This window comes from Heteronotia binoei, chromosome 12 (assembly GCF_032191835.1).
Source record: "Heteronotia binoei isolate CCM8104 ecotype False Entrance Well chromosome 12, APGP_CSIRO_Hbin_v1, whole genome shotgun sequence".
Lineage (NCBI taxonomy): Eukaryota > Metazoa > Chordata > Lepidosauria > Squamata > Gekkonidae > Heteronotia > Heteronotia binoei.
The window spans coordinates 37,145,129-37,161,937 of record NC_083234.1 but is presented as its reverse complement, the minus strand read 5'-3'; positions in this window follow the sequence as shown (position 1 = coordinate 37,161,937).

Here is a 16,809-nt window from a genome sequence, read left to right as displayed (position 1 = left end):
CAAACTAATGCTCTGCTACCTAACCTGTCCTCAAGGGAGAGTACGTTAAGTAATCCTTATCTTTTGAAGAAGGCATCAACTTCAGCGGCAAATCATCAGTCTTTGATGTGTTTTAAGGTATCCAGAGCATGCTCTGGTCAGTCCCAATCAAACCCTGAGTTGGATAATGAGTCATCAGTGCAGCCCTCTATGGATGTGATGCATAGTCCCCTTAATGTTTCAATAGAAGATGACCTTCTGCAGTCATTTGAGAGCCTTCCAGCGAAAGAACAACAGGCAATCCTCGTAAGACTTGAATGTACTAAGCGGCAGCTGCAAAGGTCTTTAGAGCCCAGGAAATCAGTTCCTTCAATCAACCTGGATCCTACAGGTAACCCCCTGTCCCCTTGTCCTTCATCGGCTGACTTAATTGATCTGACTACAGAAGCCTCTCTAACTGGCTCAAGGGCACCCCAACATAACGGCTGTATTTTCACTGATGATGCCAGGGTGGTAGAAAGGATATCCATTATCGATTGACTACCAGCTAGGGAAGCCACGAGGAATATCCACATTGTCTCCTGGAACATAGCTGGGTGGAAGAGTAAAGTGAATGACTCAGATTTTTTGGACTTTTTGAAATCCTTTGACTGTGTCTTCCCTCAGGAAACATGGGCGGAAGACAGTTTTAGACTAATGGATTTTAAAGTTTTTAATCTCCCTGCTTATAGAACTCATTCTAAAGGTCACAGTAAAGCAGGCTTGGCTGCTTTGGTGAAATCCAACTTACCATTTAAGGTGGCCCTCTTGGATCCTTGCCCGCCATTTGCCCAGGCTTTATTGCTGTCCTCTCCAGCACTGACTCTAATCATGATTAATGTTTATTTAGCCCTTTCTAATGGAGAGCTAGAGTTTGATGCTGTCTGGGAGAAATGTTCTGATTATGTGATGTCTTTGTCTAGGAAATTCCATACTGCTCAGCTCATGATTTTTGGTGATTTTAATGCTCGGATAGGCAGTAATAATCAGAAATGGATCTCTCATTTTGACTTTGAAGTGTCTGAATCCTTTCCACTACAATTATGTTTGCCCCATTGTTCTAAAGATACTTTATCCTATAAGGTAGGTCTTAGATTAATTGAATTCTGCATAGCACACAATGCTATAATATTTAATGGTCTCTCCAAATTTCCAGATGCAACTGATTTTACTTTTTTTTTCCACACGAGGTTGCAGTGTGATAGATTTTTGTTTGGGTTCACCCAACCTTCTATCATCTATTGATAACTTTTACATTGATTCGCGCACGGAAAGTGATCATTTGCCGCTAACTCTATCTTTAAGTTTGGATCTGGAGGTTAATATGGTATCATCTTCCCAATCTGTGAAGCCTTTGAGAATGTTCTAAAAAAATGAAGTGGTCCCTGGCCCGAGAAAGGGAGTTTTCTTCCCTCTTTGACTCTGAAGCACTGTGCAGATTAAGGGATTCAATCATAAATTCCAATTCAGATGATACAATCCTTTCAGGATTCTCATTATTAATTGATTACTGTAGTGCTAAAGCTAAACCTGTGATTTTGTCTAGGTCCAGTTTCTCTAGCTGGTTTGATACAGACTGTTTAGCTTGGAAACAAGAACTGAAAGCAGTATTTAAAGAGGCCTGCCACTCCAAAGACTCAACAAAAATTAAGGCCAATATTGCTTGTAAGACAGCCTACCTGGAGCTTATTACAGCCAAAAAGAAAGTTTTCTGCCCTATTAGTTTATAATCTATAGTGGGCAAATTGTATGCCAAAAATTTAGAACTCCGATTAACTGACTGGATACACCTAGGCAACATCATAGGTCCTGAACAAATTGGTTTCTCCAAAGGCAAATCTGCTATGGACCACTGCTGCACTCTGGCCTTCCTTGCTGAATATTGAATGATACTGAGGGGGAGGTTAGTGAGGCTGTGGCAAAATTTTTGGCTGACGTCCTTAAATTTAAATCTGACCATGTATGAATGTATCTATAAGCTTGGTTTCATTTTGATTTTATCTCCAATGTTTAAATTTTTATATTCTGTGTATTTTTATTCACAACTGTTATGATGAGATGGAAAAAAAATACTGCAGTGTCAAATTGGTCCATCTCTCTACCATAGTTAACTAGTTAGCATTGTTAACTAAGCATCTATCTCTCTGTGTCTTTCTCATTGCTTCTCTCTCTGTGTCTCCTTCTGGTATGGTAGTGGACTTGCTGTCCTGTAGGGTTTGTCTGCTTGTCTCCACTTATGCTGTGATTCAGGGGTTGCTCAACCTTTTATTTAATGGCAGGTACTTCTGAATAAAGAAGTATATTTCTAGTGACTTGCCTCTAGCAGGTTACCAAGCATTGTTCTGTCCTAGAAACAGAACATGGACTAGGAAGAGTTCCATAAATGAAGCTATTGGCTACGTAGCACCCAGCAATACCCTGTGAAAAACCACCCTAAGCAGAGTTACAGCTTCCCAAGTCCATTTCTTGAAAGGATGTAATTCTGTGAGGATGGTCCTATAAACCTGGGGTGTATAAGTTACACTATCAAATGAAACAGCAAATCAAGCAAGGACAGGTAGTGAGAGATCACTTCCTACTTTTTTCTTCCATCACCTTTGACAGCAAAGGTTGTGGCTATTTTCAATCATATGTGAGGCATCTAGTTAGAATAAGAATAGCTCATTGCACTCTCTGGGAAATTAAAATTTACTCTAATTATCCTACTGAAGATTTCAGTTTATTTCCTGTTAGCCTTTACTAGTTTACTAGGAATAGGTTCATTTGCTTTGGATTTTTTTGTAACAAAAACTGAAAAGAAAAGAAAACAAGTATGATTTAGGATCTGAATTTGGGGGTACCAGCCCAGTTTCTGTTGAAAAAATACTGATATTAAAATAAGTCACTAACACTAATTGGTCCCTATGCTGGCATTTTTGCCCAGTGTGCCAAGAACCATTATCTCATGCTGTAGACTTCTATTCTGTGTTTAATATTATCACAGCATCTAGCAGGCAGGTCAATATTTAGGCAACTTTGGCACTTCTTACTAGGTCATAGACAAACAACATGTTTAGGCCTGGAGCTATGTTGAAAATAACCCAAAAGGCCAGTGCTTAATTTTAAGCAAAACTATGAGGAGGAAATAAACCACCCCTGTTTGGGAAATCCTTCTCCTAAACATCTAAGAGTGCAGATTTTGTGTAGGCTATTGTTTCTTTTTTCCCTTTTAATTATGTCATTAGGAATTATGAAAACTCTACAGAGAACAATACCAGGTTCAACAGCTGCAGTCACCCTTGAGCTGAGCTTCCAATCTCCTTGCCTCATCACTGTCCAGCTCAAGAAGCTGGTGAGCAGTTTTACAGTAGCTGGGGAGATTCCACAGTTACTGTTGCTCCACCTATGGGCTTCCGCTTTTGTCAGATCAAGCAATTGATTCCCCACCAGTTGCTGCACAGGCACATTTTAACCCACAGCTCCCTCCAGTTTTCCCCTTGCCTTCCCAATCTTGTTTTTTAGGGATTCATTTCCTTCTGCCTTCTGGGTGCTTTTGCATCTCCTCCTTCCAAGGTCAAGGATAGGTGGTGCACATGTGTGAAATAACAGCAATACAGAAGGGAAACATCAAGTGGTAAGCCTTTAAAAAAATACATGGTATTATCACCAACTGATAGATAGATTTGCTCACTATTTATTTATTTATTTACCACAATTGGGGCCAAGAAAGCTGCAAAGCAGTGTGCAATGATGACAGATTTGTGGAGGGAGGCAAAACTAGGACTCCTTTTGGGCCATGGGAGAATGCATATGTGTGAAATACTGTCAGTTGTACTGCAGGTACTGTGCTGTTTGAATTCATGAGAAGGAACATGACAAGCAGGCTTCATCTGCTTGCCAACAACCAAACTGCTCAACTAAACAGCAGTTCTCTGCTTGCAAGCAGAAAGTGTGTTTGAGTATCCTTAGCTGTCATTATCATCTGTTTTGATTCACTTTCTTCCTCAGTTTATTTGATAGACCTTGTTTGAAGTTTTGCCAGAAAGGAACCTTTGTTCCTGCCAGATCACTGCAAGGTAAAAACAGGCTATAATCTCAGATCATCAAATGGATGTTACCATCATTCATAGATGCTTAGTTAAATTTATTTCTTGTGATTGACTGTTTAATACTCCCCCCCACACACACACACACATTTACTTTCTTAACTTACTGTCTCGTTGGCTAAAAAGACAAGCTTACATTCCTATCAACTAATTGAAACTATGGTACTTTAATCCTTGTGAAACAAATGCATTTGGCATTGTAGGGAATCTAGCAAAGGAAGATGATTTTGTTGAAAGTCATTAGAGAGTTACGATGAGTGTTTTTGGAAATCTTTAGAAAGGCAATCCACTTGAATGACCTTCCGGTCCCCCCCCGCCCCCCGCTCCAGAGTTGGAGTTGTTCCCAGGCTATAGTCATCCACTGAAATGTTTTGGAAACCAAGGATTGCAGTCTGCAAAACAAAACAAAACAGAAAATTAAGGACCCTACCTGAATTTTACTTTTGCCCCTGGCAGTGTAGGAATGTGCTGTGTTTTCATTATGTTATCTTTACATGTGACAACCCTGTGAATAATAGACATTTTCTGGAGAGGGGTCACAGTCTTGTTCACTGGCTCAAATCTTTTCTCCCATAATAGGGCCACTGCTGGGCTTGTCAACTGCTAGAGACAATTGGATCATGGTTCTCCCTGAGTGCAGTTTGTCACATTCACAGCCTCTGCAAGTCTTCAACGAGGTCCCAGTTCCACAAAGCAGTTAAAACAGCAGCAATCACAACAACATACCAATCACAAAAAGCAATAGAGAGTCTCAATATTTTTCAAAATATTAAATGCATGTTATTTGTACAGCTTTGAGACTCTAAAGAAACTTTGTTGTGGGACAAAATTATGGTGTAACTATGAATAAAGACCCCAGAAGAGAAAACACTGATAAAGTACTTTATAGACTGTTCTAAAACCCCACTGAAGTGGAAGAAAATTCTGCTAAAAAACAAAGCCATAAAGATCTCACACAACATAAGCTTTAGATATTTGGAACAGCAGAAAAACTCAGCCAAGATTGGCTGCATTTTGATGCTCCTTTCTGAGAGGCAGATTAACTTTAGGATGTTGTTGAATTTCGGGGGGAGGGGGGGCGAGGGGAAGAGAGAACTGGAAATGAGGGAAGGCATTGCTTTGGATGAGACCGTATACCTTGTTTTATTTTCTTTTGGATCTATGCTCCTTAGAGAATCTACCATTTGATAATCTTCTTTAAAGAGATTTAGGTGGGATTTACAATGTGACCAAAGGAAGAATGTGAGATGTTAGTAAGAAGGGGCAGGGGAGGATCTTTACATTGCCATCTATCTGCAGAGTCACTTAAATCTCAGGTTGATGACTCTGGATCAGGGTTTGTTTTAAATCCGCTGTAGGAAGGATTGTGAGCTTCAAGGGATTGGTAAATGAGATACTGATCCCTTTGGTACTTTGGAGTCTGGTTCACATCCAGGTCATCAGTAGTTATCAGCTTGGGGTTAGAGGGGAATGGATGAGACTGGCACCATGAGGGAAAAATCGGGCTGCTGCTAATAACCAGGCAGTTTTGTGTTTTCTGCCTAGCTGACATCATGTTATTTCCTTCTAATATGGGTACAATGAAATAGGCTGCTTTCAAACACTTCCACAATATGAATTCTCTGGAAGAAGCCATTCTGATCTAAGTTGTATATGAGGGGGAAAGAGAACCACATACGCACTTTTTTCACCTACTGCCTGTTGGTGGGTAATGGAATTTTCTTAGGGGTGGATATGCATTGGATATATTTTTGCATAAATAATCATTGCACTGCACTGTGGAAGTACAAATGACAACATACATTGCATATTTATTAGATGTGTATTCAAGAGTACATCATATATGCATCCAGGCAAAATTCAGAGAAATCATTGAATGTGTTCCGCTGGAGCGCGTGATGCAGCCGAACCATGGTTAAATATAGAGTGGCCTGCATCACCCTGCCTCACCTCTGAAGGTGGGAACACAGCGAGGCTTGCAAAAAGGATCTCAGTTGGTGGGCTGAGCAGTACGAGAGGAGTCGGTACTTGGTACCCTGGCCCAAAATCCATTTAGGCTCTTCAGTGGCCTTAAACATAGGAACCAGTACTTACCTTTATAGTGAGCTGGAATTCTGTTTACTTGCATACAAACAGTGGGGGTATTAAACCTTTCACAAAAGTTAAAGTTGTTTTAACATTTTCCCTTCTGAATTAATAATTCAATAAAACATACAATGTATTGATTCATAAGTAGGGGTGTGCTCCAAGGAAAAAAAACGTTGTGATTTCAGAACTGGGATGGGGTAATCTCTAATGTGATTGCTGGTTTTCAGGTAAGTCATTAATACTTTGGGACTCAACTTTGTATGGGGTTTTTTGGGTGGTCCTGAAATTTTTGGACCATTATTTTCAATGGGGAACCAATTTGATGGATTGGGGTAGCTGTTTTTAAAGATAATAGCAACACATTTGCCCAGAACATAGTCCTCCATCGAATCTAAAGCCTCCCTATTTTTCAAACAGAGTGGTTTGATTTCACAGATCCCCAAAGCAGGTTCCTCTTGGTGTAATTGTATTTAAAATAAATTCCTTTAAAATAAATTCCCTTTAAAAATTTCTGTCTGCATCCGTATTTTATACATAATCCTACAGTGACTGATTGACAATAAAAGAAAATACCTGTCTGCTGGAAAAAAAAAAAAAGCTGCATTTGCCATATTTCCTGGTGATCTGTAGTTGCCTTTCAAACACTAAGGCAGGCTTCCTTTGCAAAAAAGACCCTCTCCCTGCCCCATTGCTACAATGTTCAAATATAGTTCTCAGAGAGGGAGGGAGAGAGCACTAGACTTTTAATCCTGCTTCAACTCTGTCCCCTAACTGACATTCTACATGAGAATCATAGAAACCAACTCTATTGTGAGCAAAACCCCCTATTTTTATTTATATATGGACAGTGCGATCACTGGCTTGGTTGCCAGGATGCCTGGAGTTCCAACTCGGACACATCTGTGCTAAAAATTGGGTTTTGGCCTATCATTCACTAACAGGCTTATGTGAGTACTATGGACCTCATCGCTACAGCAGCCCTCTCTCCAAGGGGCACTCGTTTGAGGAAATCAGTCCCCCCCAGCCTCCCCACATGTGTTCAGCCCCGGCAGTTGCAATGGAAGAGGTCGCACCGCCATGAGCTGTCCAGTCAAGCGGTTTTCCAGCTAGCTTTTGATGGAAGCAACTTCCAAGGCTAGCACCACCAGCAATCATCTTTATGCACTTTCAGACGGCATAAGGGAGAAGCGGGAGCCCTACATATCCAGCGGTCACTTCAGACATCTGCATAAGGTAATCATGCTTCTTAGGCATGTATCCTGCCAGACAACCCAAGCCTATTGTTAATGGAGCATTTCACAAAAGACCGTGCCAGTCTGAAGAGGAAGAAGAGGAAGACCAAGCTCAACCTGGAGTCATTGCTGTTGTGTAAATCGGGTGTCACCTTAGATATCAATTTGGCCTTCTATTGTCCTTTTAGATAAGTTTGTGTAGCTTGTTTTAATCCCTTCATCCCATGCCACTGTCCAAATGTCACATCAGAACCTCCCCTTTTTCTGAGGTCATGTGTCACATATCCCAGCATCATGTCCCACCTGACCCAGAGTCACAGGTCCCTGGACCTCCCTCCCCCTAAGGACTCTAGCTAGTCCTTAAAAGCTCTAACCCAAGGTCCCCCAGGTGTGCATCTGACAGTACCCCTACCCTGCTGTTTAGATACGCCCCCGGAACCTGATCAGTTTAGGGTCCTTTCCCCCATCCCCTTTTTCATCGCCATTGGAACCTTCCTTGAAGACTATGACTTATTATTGCCCTGTATGTCCATCCTTGTGTTACCCCTGTATATTTCATGCTTTATTTCTTAGGCCTGTATGTGTGCTGAATGATTTGATACCCTTGTATGTGTGTCTTATTTTTTTATAATAAATACTATTGATTTTAGCTAAACATCTCCTCATTATTGGGTGATTTTCCTGGGAGATATCTCCTGTATACATAGGTCCTGGATCTCGCTGAAGCCTAGTTACCTACCAAACTAATTTCCCCAAACCTCTCTTGAGGGCAATTTGGCTAGCACTATGGGTCTATGATTTGATGATTATAGTGCAGAAAATCAGTTTGGGGAGAGGGTTGAACCAGGATTAAAGGTTTAGTGTGGAATGAGAGAGAGAATGTGTGTGATTGCATGTGATGAATCAATCATTTAGTTTTATGAGTCACATGTCTTCACTCTGTGTGTCCATTTTAGGGATAACCTGGATTAGTGATAATGCAGCCCTACAGGCAGTGCTAGAGAGGGATAATGCAGCCCTGCAGCCAGTGCTAAAGCTCCAGGGTTTCATGAATGACACATCTGCCCTTAACCTATCTCAGTCTGGTTTTCAGGCTTAGGTTTGGTACCAAGACGGCTTTCATTACACTGATGGACAATCCTCATTTAAAGCTGGATGAGGGACAATCTTTCCTATGGATACTGTTGGACCTGGGTTTTTCAGAGCCTCAAGCTAGCAGGTGGTCAGAGGAGCTTGGCTCCAATGACCCCCCCCCCAATCAAGTGATAGGAGGAGGCCCCCTGCTGGCAAGGAACTCGACAGGATCCAGAGATCCTGTTTTTTCTGTTGTTCCCTGTTTTTCCTGTCTGCTCTGTTGCTCCCACAGCCAAGATCGCCATGACGGCAGCAAGAGGTGATTGCCTGACTGCTTTTCTCTTTCAATAAGCTTCTGATGCATCGTTCTTCTACCTTAATCACTGGAATTCTACCACGTAAGTAAGTCAGCTTTCTAACAATACCGGTTAATGGATCTTTTAACATAACAACAATTGGAACTGTTCCAAAAGAAAGGTGAAGAGGAGGAAAATCCCCCCCTTTTTTTTCTCCACAAGGAAGGCTTCACAATGCAAAGAACAAATTGGAAACTTTCAACAATTTAAACTGGACTGAGCAAAGATATTTGAATTGATTTGGTTTATAAATAAATAAGCATCAATGAGATCACCTTCTGGTTACAATATGGTCTGAACAAAAATGGGATATGCTTATAAGAGAAATGTATGTGATTATTAGTTAGGACTGAAATGGTTATAATTGAAATGCAGGAGGAGAATTTGAAGCTGAAGGAAACAGGTTAACTGGGTCTTTGAACTATTCTCTAACTTTGATTAACAGACTGAGTTTTTTTATGGAGGAAATGGCAGCTCAAATCAAAGCGTGTGATATTATGATTAACATAACCTCCTTAAAACAGGAACTTGGTCATTTAGCAGAGTTGGTGCAACAACAGACGGGGACTTTTCTTTTTAAATACAGCGAAAACGAAAATCTACATGAGCAGAGTAATAAAGTATCCCCAGTGATGTCTGTCAAGCTGAGAAAAAAAGCTAAAGATTTGTTGGGAAAGTTCTGGAAGAAAAGCAAAATGGAGACATATAACTGTGTAGTTATAAAGTTGAAACAGAAATCAAGATCGACTATAGACTGCATGGGAGGATGTGACGAAGTGGTGATTGTACCACTTTCAGCAAAACAAATGAAGATATCAAGAGGAGAAAAGGCAAATTTTAGCAAGATGATCAAATTTTGGAAAGCGTTCAAAAAGAAGAGATTTTAAACTGTTTTTGGGTTGTTGTTTTTTGCTCCGCTTTTTTTTTTTACATTTAGCTGGTTAATATTGAATCAATGAAAGGGGCTTATAAGTGATTCCATAATGGCAAATAAGACTTTAAGAACTGGGATGCCTTTCTTCAGTTTGTTATAATTATCTATGGAAGTTAAGTAGAATAATGTAATTAAGAGTGAGTTAAGGAGATTGCATGGGTTTTTATTTACCTAAAAATAATCAAGTATGGGAGATGAGGTAACTATTGCATATTAACTTGTGTTTTTCAGAGCATTATGAAAATAGGATTTACAGTCTCCATTTTTTTTAAAAAAAATTCTAAATGTTTAAAGTAGATAAAAAGCCAATCTGGGTAAATTTGTAATAAAACAGGCCACACAAATATTTTGTAATCTTAAAACTGCTCTTGATATTTCTGACAAGAGAAACTGTCTATAATGAAACAGATAAACTACTGTGTTTTCTGTTTTTGCTTTCTCCTCTGCTAAAAATAAATAAATTAACATTAAGGATTAAGGAATTATATTTACCTTTTATGCTTATGTTAACTGCTAATATTGTTAAATATTAATTAACAATATTAATATTTTTCTATCTTGTATCCCCTTTTCTTTTTTGCTTCTGTAAACCTGCATTTTCTATCCTTTTTATATTCAAATTTAATAATTTTTTTAAAACAGATACTGTTGGACCTGTCAGCAACCTTTGACACAGTTGACCAGTCCATTCTTATCCATTGGCTTAAAAATGGAGTTGGTATTAAGGGCATAGCCCTTCAGTGGGTTCACTGTTTTCTGTCTGATTGGACACAATGAGTATCCATTGGAGGTGCAGAATCAACTTGGTGTAATTTATCTTGTGGAGTGCCACAGCCTTCTTTTTCTCATCCACATGCTTTAATGTATATGTCTGCTGAGTGAGATTGTTAGGAGCTTTAGCATTGAGTGTCATCAATATGCAGATGATGCCCAGCTCTGTATTTCATTATCCAAGACTCCAGAGACATCAGCCTTAATTCTGAACCAGTGCTTTGAAGCGGTGGTCAGGTGACTAAGAGAAGACAAGCCGAAGCTGGGTCCAGACAAGACAGGGTAATACTGGTTGGGAAGACTGATATTCTAGAGGGATTGAATCCACTTGTCCTAGATGGATTAGGTTAAGAACTTGGGGGTGCTCGTGGATGCTGCCTTGCTTTTTTAAAAAGCAGGTTGGCATGATGACCAGGAGAACCATCTATCATCTGCATCTGATTCACCAGTTTTCTCGCTATCTGGACTCAGCTGAGTTAACTATGCTGATTCATGCATTTGTAACTTCACAGTTGGATTACTGCAGCACACTGTACATGGGACTGTCCTTGAAGACAACCCAGAAATTACAACTAGTCCAGGATGTGGCTGCCTGACTACTGTCAAGGGCAACATTGGCTGCCAATCTGTTTCCAAGTTCAATTCAAGATGCTAGCTATGACATTTTATTCCCTTCACTTCCCTGGACCCAATATTTGAAGGGCCATCTTCTGACATATTGCCCCGTGTACCAAATTCAATCATCTGGCAGCTATCTGTTGCCTATCCCACCATATGGCATTGACCAGAGCCTGGGCCTTTGCTATCACGAGTCTTGCTCTGTGGAATGAGCTCCCAGAAGAAGTGAGGTAGGGGACTCTTTAGAGCTCTTCAGGAGGCACTGCAAAACTTGCCTGTTTGCCAGGGCTTTTGAGAGGGTTTAAATGGCAGGCATCTTTTTTGAGGGGGAAATTTAAGGGCTTGCTATTTTCTCTTTGGTTTTAGCTGGGGATGTTTCAATCCCTATTATAAGCCATTTCAAAACAAGAGGAAAAGTGGGATTGAAATGTTTTAATAAATACATAAATGGTAATTGGTATCACTACTATTTAAAGAGTTCCTGGAGAAGAATGAGGCAGAGGCAGCAGAGAGATAGCATGTGAAAGTCCAAAAGCTAAGCTATTTGGTATGTTTGTTTATGGGTTATCTCTGGAGTCAGCACTTTGATCAGTCACACATCTGCTCCAAGATAGATCCAGGTGAGTAGCCATGTTGGTCTGAAGCAATAAAACAAAGTTAGAGTGGCACTTTTAAGACCAACAAAGTTTTATTCAAGGTATGAGCTTTCATGTGCATGCACACTTCTTCAGATACAATGAAATGGAAGGAAACCATTCACACTTACAGACAGAGGCTGAACAGTAAATTAGCATATAACATGATGAAAATATTTTAAGATATGTGGAGACAAAATACAAATAACAATTAAGTGTATAGGGTCAAAAGCAGTATGGATTTAATCAAGGGGAAACTACAGTGAAGCAATTGATAATGTCAAAATAGGAGATAAATGTGAAGAGAATCCTTTCTTATTGTGGGAAGTTAAGTGAAACTCCCATCAGCTCCAACATGGGAACCAGTTTGGTGTAGTGGTTACGTGCACAGATTCTTATCTGGGAGAACCAGGTTTGATTCCCCACTCCTTCACTTGCAGCTGCAGGAATGGCCTTGGATTAGCCATAGCTATCGCAGGAGTTGTCCTTGAAAGAGCAGCTGCTGTGAGAGCTCTCTCAGCCCCATTCACCTCACAGGGTATCTATTGTGGGGGAGGAAGATAAAGGAGATTGTGAACCATTTTGAGACTGCATCAGTCATCAGTAGCAGCACCACCACCATCATCACCACCATCATCACCACCACCACCACCACCACCACCACCACCACCACCACCACCATCATCATCATCATCATCATCATCATCATCATCATCATCATCATCATCAAGAACATTGCTTTAAAAGCCATAGAAGCTGATTTTGCTGATGAGGGGTTGCATGAGTGGAGGAGGGGGCTCTTCCTTTCCCACAGCCTTTTTTTGATCTTTAAAAAGTGGGTTGTTATTTCCAGTTTATGAAAATCCCTTCTCTGGAGCTTATCTCCATAGGTGATTGGTAGGGAGCATATATCCCCTCATCCCTTGAAAGGAACTGATTAGAAGTGACTGTATGTTACCAGGTCCTCAGGTCATGTGTGGATTGCCATGAATAATTTCAGTCAGACATTAGTTACTGCTGTGAACTCAGTTCTCATGTGCATTGGGGCCTGATTTGTGTCAAGTCTGATATGTATAAAATGATGGTTCTGTAACTTTGGTTCATTGGTAAAGGATTCTGGGTAAAGCATACTGTAAACTGGCTGCTGAGAACTACCCCTCCTTCCCCTCTGCCCTGCTATGTCTTTGTTGTGTAGTCGCTTTGAAATGCTGATATGGGAACAAGATAACTGAGCCCTCTCAGGCCGAGTGCATGTAGGAGTCTGGAGGCGTCAAGGCCTCGCACTGAGAGAGAAAGTAACATCCTGGTGTGAAAGTAGATTGTATAGAGGGCCCCTCCTGCAGGAATTCTTTGATCTGTACCTTGAAAAGCTGGGTCAATGTATATGCTCCCCAGTCCTTCAATGACTATCTTGCTCTGTAGTTCTGTATTCAATAAACTATGATACTTTGTTTCTACAAAGACTCGTTATTGAAATCAGCAGACTTGACAATTTGGACTGGGATCATGGCACACAAAGTAAAAGTGCTTATGCCTCCCCTGAACCTAGGGCCAGCCCTAGACTGTCTGGCATCCTAGGCAAGGCTAACTTCTGGCCCCCAACCCCTGCACTAATAATGTCACTGAGTCACATGGGAGCACCCAATTTGGTGCCCACAGAAGGCCAGCACCCTAGGTATTTGCCTAGTTTGCCTAGTGTCAGAGTTGCTCCTTCCTGAACCATTTTCCCAACCCAAAACAGCCCCAAGAGAGAACTATTTGCCCCACTGAGGGCCCAGCTTACACTGAATGGGTACAAGCAGGTTTCCTCAAAAGGCCAAACAGCACTTCCCTGGGGCTATTTCAGTTTGGGAAAATGGAGTGTGTGGGGAAGAGACTAAGCATGTTCCAAAGATTAGGTCCCATGTATTTTAATGTATAAATAATTTGCCAAGATAATGAAATGTCACCATTTGGATTTGGATGCATTTATGAGAGAATAATATTCATATTTTCTAAAAAGTCCCAGGGCAATTCTCCAAATTGAGCTGCTTTGCAATTCACATGTCAATCAGACCTACAAGGAGATAAAGAAGGAAAACATAAAGACTCTATTGAGATCCCTCTGACAGCAGGAAGATGCATAATCGAAGAATGCATTAGGAAGTGTTTTGCTTACTGCAATTAATTTGCTTCAACAGCCCGGTATGCTGGTCAGCAGTTCTTAGCAGCTTCTTCTTTGGTTCCCTTTCCTAAGCAGACTGAATATGAGTGGCAGGGGATGGAGAGAAGAATTAAGCAAAAAAACCAAACAGGGCGGATAAGAAATGCAATGAGCCCTTCAGTTAAAGAAATAGGGATGAATGAATGTTCATTATTTAACTTCTTTTGATAGATAGCTAAATCAGTTTTATTGCATAGGGCCAATGGCCATTACAAGCAATAAAGTAATGTACAGTGAAACTGGATCAAAACACTATAGCTGATTTCACTGTTGGGGCTGCAGCAAACATCACGTTTTTCACACAGCAAATGGAAACTGGTTTTTAGCAGTTTCTGTTTGCTGTGCGAAAACCGCGATGTTTGCTGCAGCCCTGGTGCAAATAGTGGGAAATTGGGAGGATGCCACACTGAGAAGACAGACGTGAGAGCGGTGTAAGGGTGAGTGCAAAATTGATCTATAAAAATTACATTTTGGCACATATTTCAAAAATCCTGAAAGGTCTCCCATAATGTCTGTTGGCTACTAGTTAAAATCTTAACTTGCTGATACTTACTCCACCTTGACTCAAATTTCCTTTGCTGCTAGGGCAACTTCTTTTTTTATATGTATTTACATACAGTTTTAGTTCCAACACTTGGGGGGGCGGGGTTAATACAACATTTCCTCTACATTGTCTTTTGTGCATTGGTTTGTATTGCTGAGCATATATGTGCATATTAATATGTTTGTGTTTACCCCACTTTTCTCCCCAGTAGGGTACTAAGGGATGGGCACCAACCAATAAATGAATTGTGATTCATGCACAAATCATGCCAATTCATGCTCTGTTTAGAACCAATTTATGGAATTGTGTCATCCCCAGTCCAAAAATGAAACACGTGTATTGTTTGTTTCATTTTTGTGGTTCCTTTGCAAGACTGCCTGCTGTTGATTCAATCAATTCCTAGGCAATTCTGGGGGTGGGGGTGGATTTCTGGGAGCCCTCGAAACACCCATAGCAATTGTCCATAGCTTGATTAGCAACTCTGGGAACCAATCACCAAGCTCCCACTCTGGTCTATGGGAGCAGACATCCTTTGCAGCATAAAGAGAGAAGAGTTAGTTATCATGAGAGCAGAAGCTGAGCTTTCTTGGGGGCACCTTATTGGTATTTTCTGGATATATTCAAGTCTTTGGATGGTATCTAGGATTTTCTGGGATACTGAGAAATAAGTTCCAAAATATCCCAGAAATCTTCTGCAGTAACCAGGAATTTTAGGACCCAGCATTTTAAGGCTCCCAAGACTCCCCCCCCCCCTTATTTTCTTTATTTTCCCCTGTGTGTCTGTGTATTCATGGGGCTTGGTAGCAGCTTGCTGTGTTGCCTTGGCTTTGATTCTGATTTTTAAATTGCTTTTATTTGTACTGTAACATTGTATTCTTTGCGTGAGTTTCTCCATATCAGATTTTTGGTGGATTCTTGGGTCTGACATTGCCTCTGATTCTTGGTTTGTTGTGATATTTGGTTAATATAGCAGAGTTTTGCCCAGTCCTAGAAGCTTGATACTTGCTGCAGTAAATAAATATCCCAAGAAGTTTGTTGCACAAAAGCTAAACTCAGATTTACTCAACTAGATTCAGTTCACATTCATGTTGCAGTTAAAAGAATAGAAAGAAACCTGATCTAAAGAGTACTTTCCTTATCACAAATGGCCAGCTTGTCTGGCACAGGAGAGATCTGCAGAAACATGTGTCTCCATGGAAGGCCATGTGAGGAGGGAGAGGACAAAGTGAGAGGAGAGAGGTCAGGGGATTAAGACAAAGTGAGGAATCCTATTCAAGGAGATAACACCCATGCACACTTAGAGAGATGTAGCACCCCCCATTGCCCAGACATGTGTCAGACCTCAGAGTCAAGGAACATGCAGGTGATTAACTCAGACGTTTATTCCAAACATCATAAGGCAATACAACGGTTTGCTGAAACTAACGTCACAGCCCAGAGGCACTTCATCTATACCCTTGGTGGACCATTATCAATTAAAGCAAAGCGCAGTATAAAGCGGCGGGTACTTTTGACAGGCAATCCTCTACCCCCTCCCCCTACTACTGCATTCCAGGTGCGCTATCTCATTCTTCCTCCTCTCTCCTCCAGCCCACAACCTTGGTTGCCACGTTAACAAGCTGCTAAGATAGCTACTAAGGGATGTGCCAAGCGGGCAAAGCAAAGCAGCAGGCTAACTGTCTCAAAGCAGGAATGCAGGCTGTCTCACTCAACAGTTACAGATTTGTTCATGGTCAGGCTCAGAGAACAATTACAGAGTGTTACATGGCAAGAGGATACAATCGGGGGTAGACTCTTGACAGCATGTTGAGTCACTCACTCTAACACTACATTGGCACAGATTTTCTGATTTGACATATGCTGGGTTTGCAACAGCATTCTGCTATCCAAACTGGACCCAAAGAAGAGGAAAATAGTTTTAAAAGGGTTCTAGAAAGGAAAAACACAGGACCTTACTCTATGTATACAAGGGTTGATCTTGGTAGGGAGACCCCACAATAAAATTATAAAGAAAGAGAGTGAGAGTGAGGACGGGGGGGGGGGGGGTGTGTGGAAAGTTTTAAGGAATGGTCATACAACCTGAAATCCTGAACTTGAGGTCTGGAGAAGTCCAGGGGCAAACAGCTGGTGTCTAAGGAGCAGAGCAAGGAGAGGGGAAAAGGGAATCTGCAACAAAGTTGCAGGGGTGTTCAGGAGGTGGGAAAACCTGGTACACTTTTTGCAGGCTTGGGATGGTCTTTTTATATGGAAG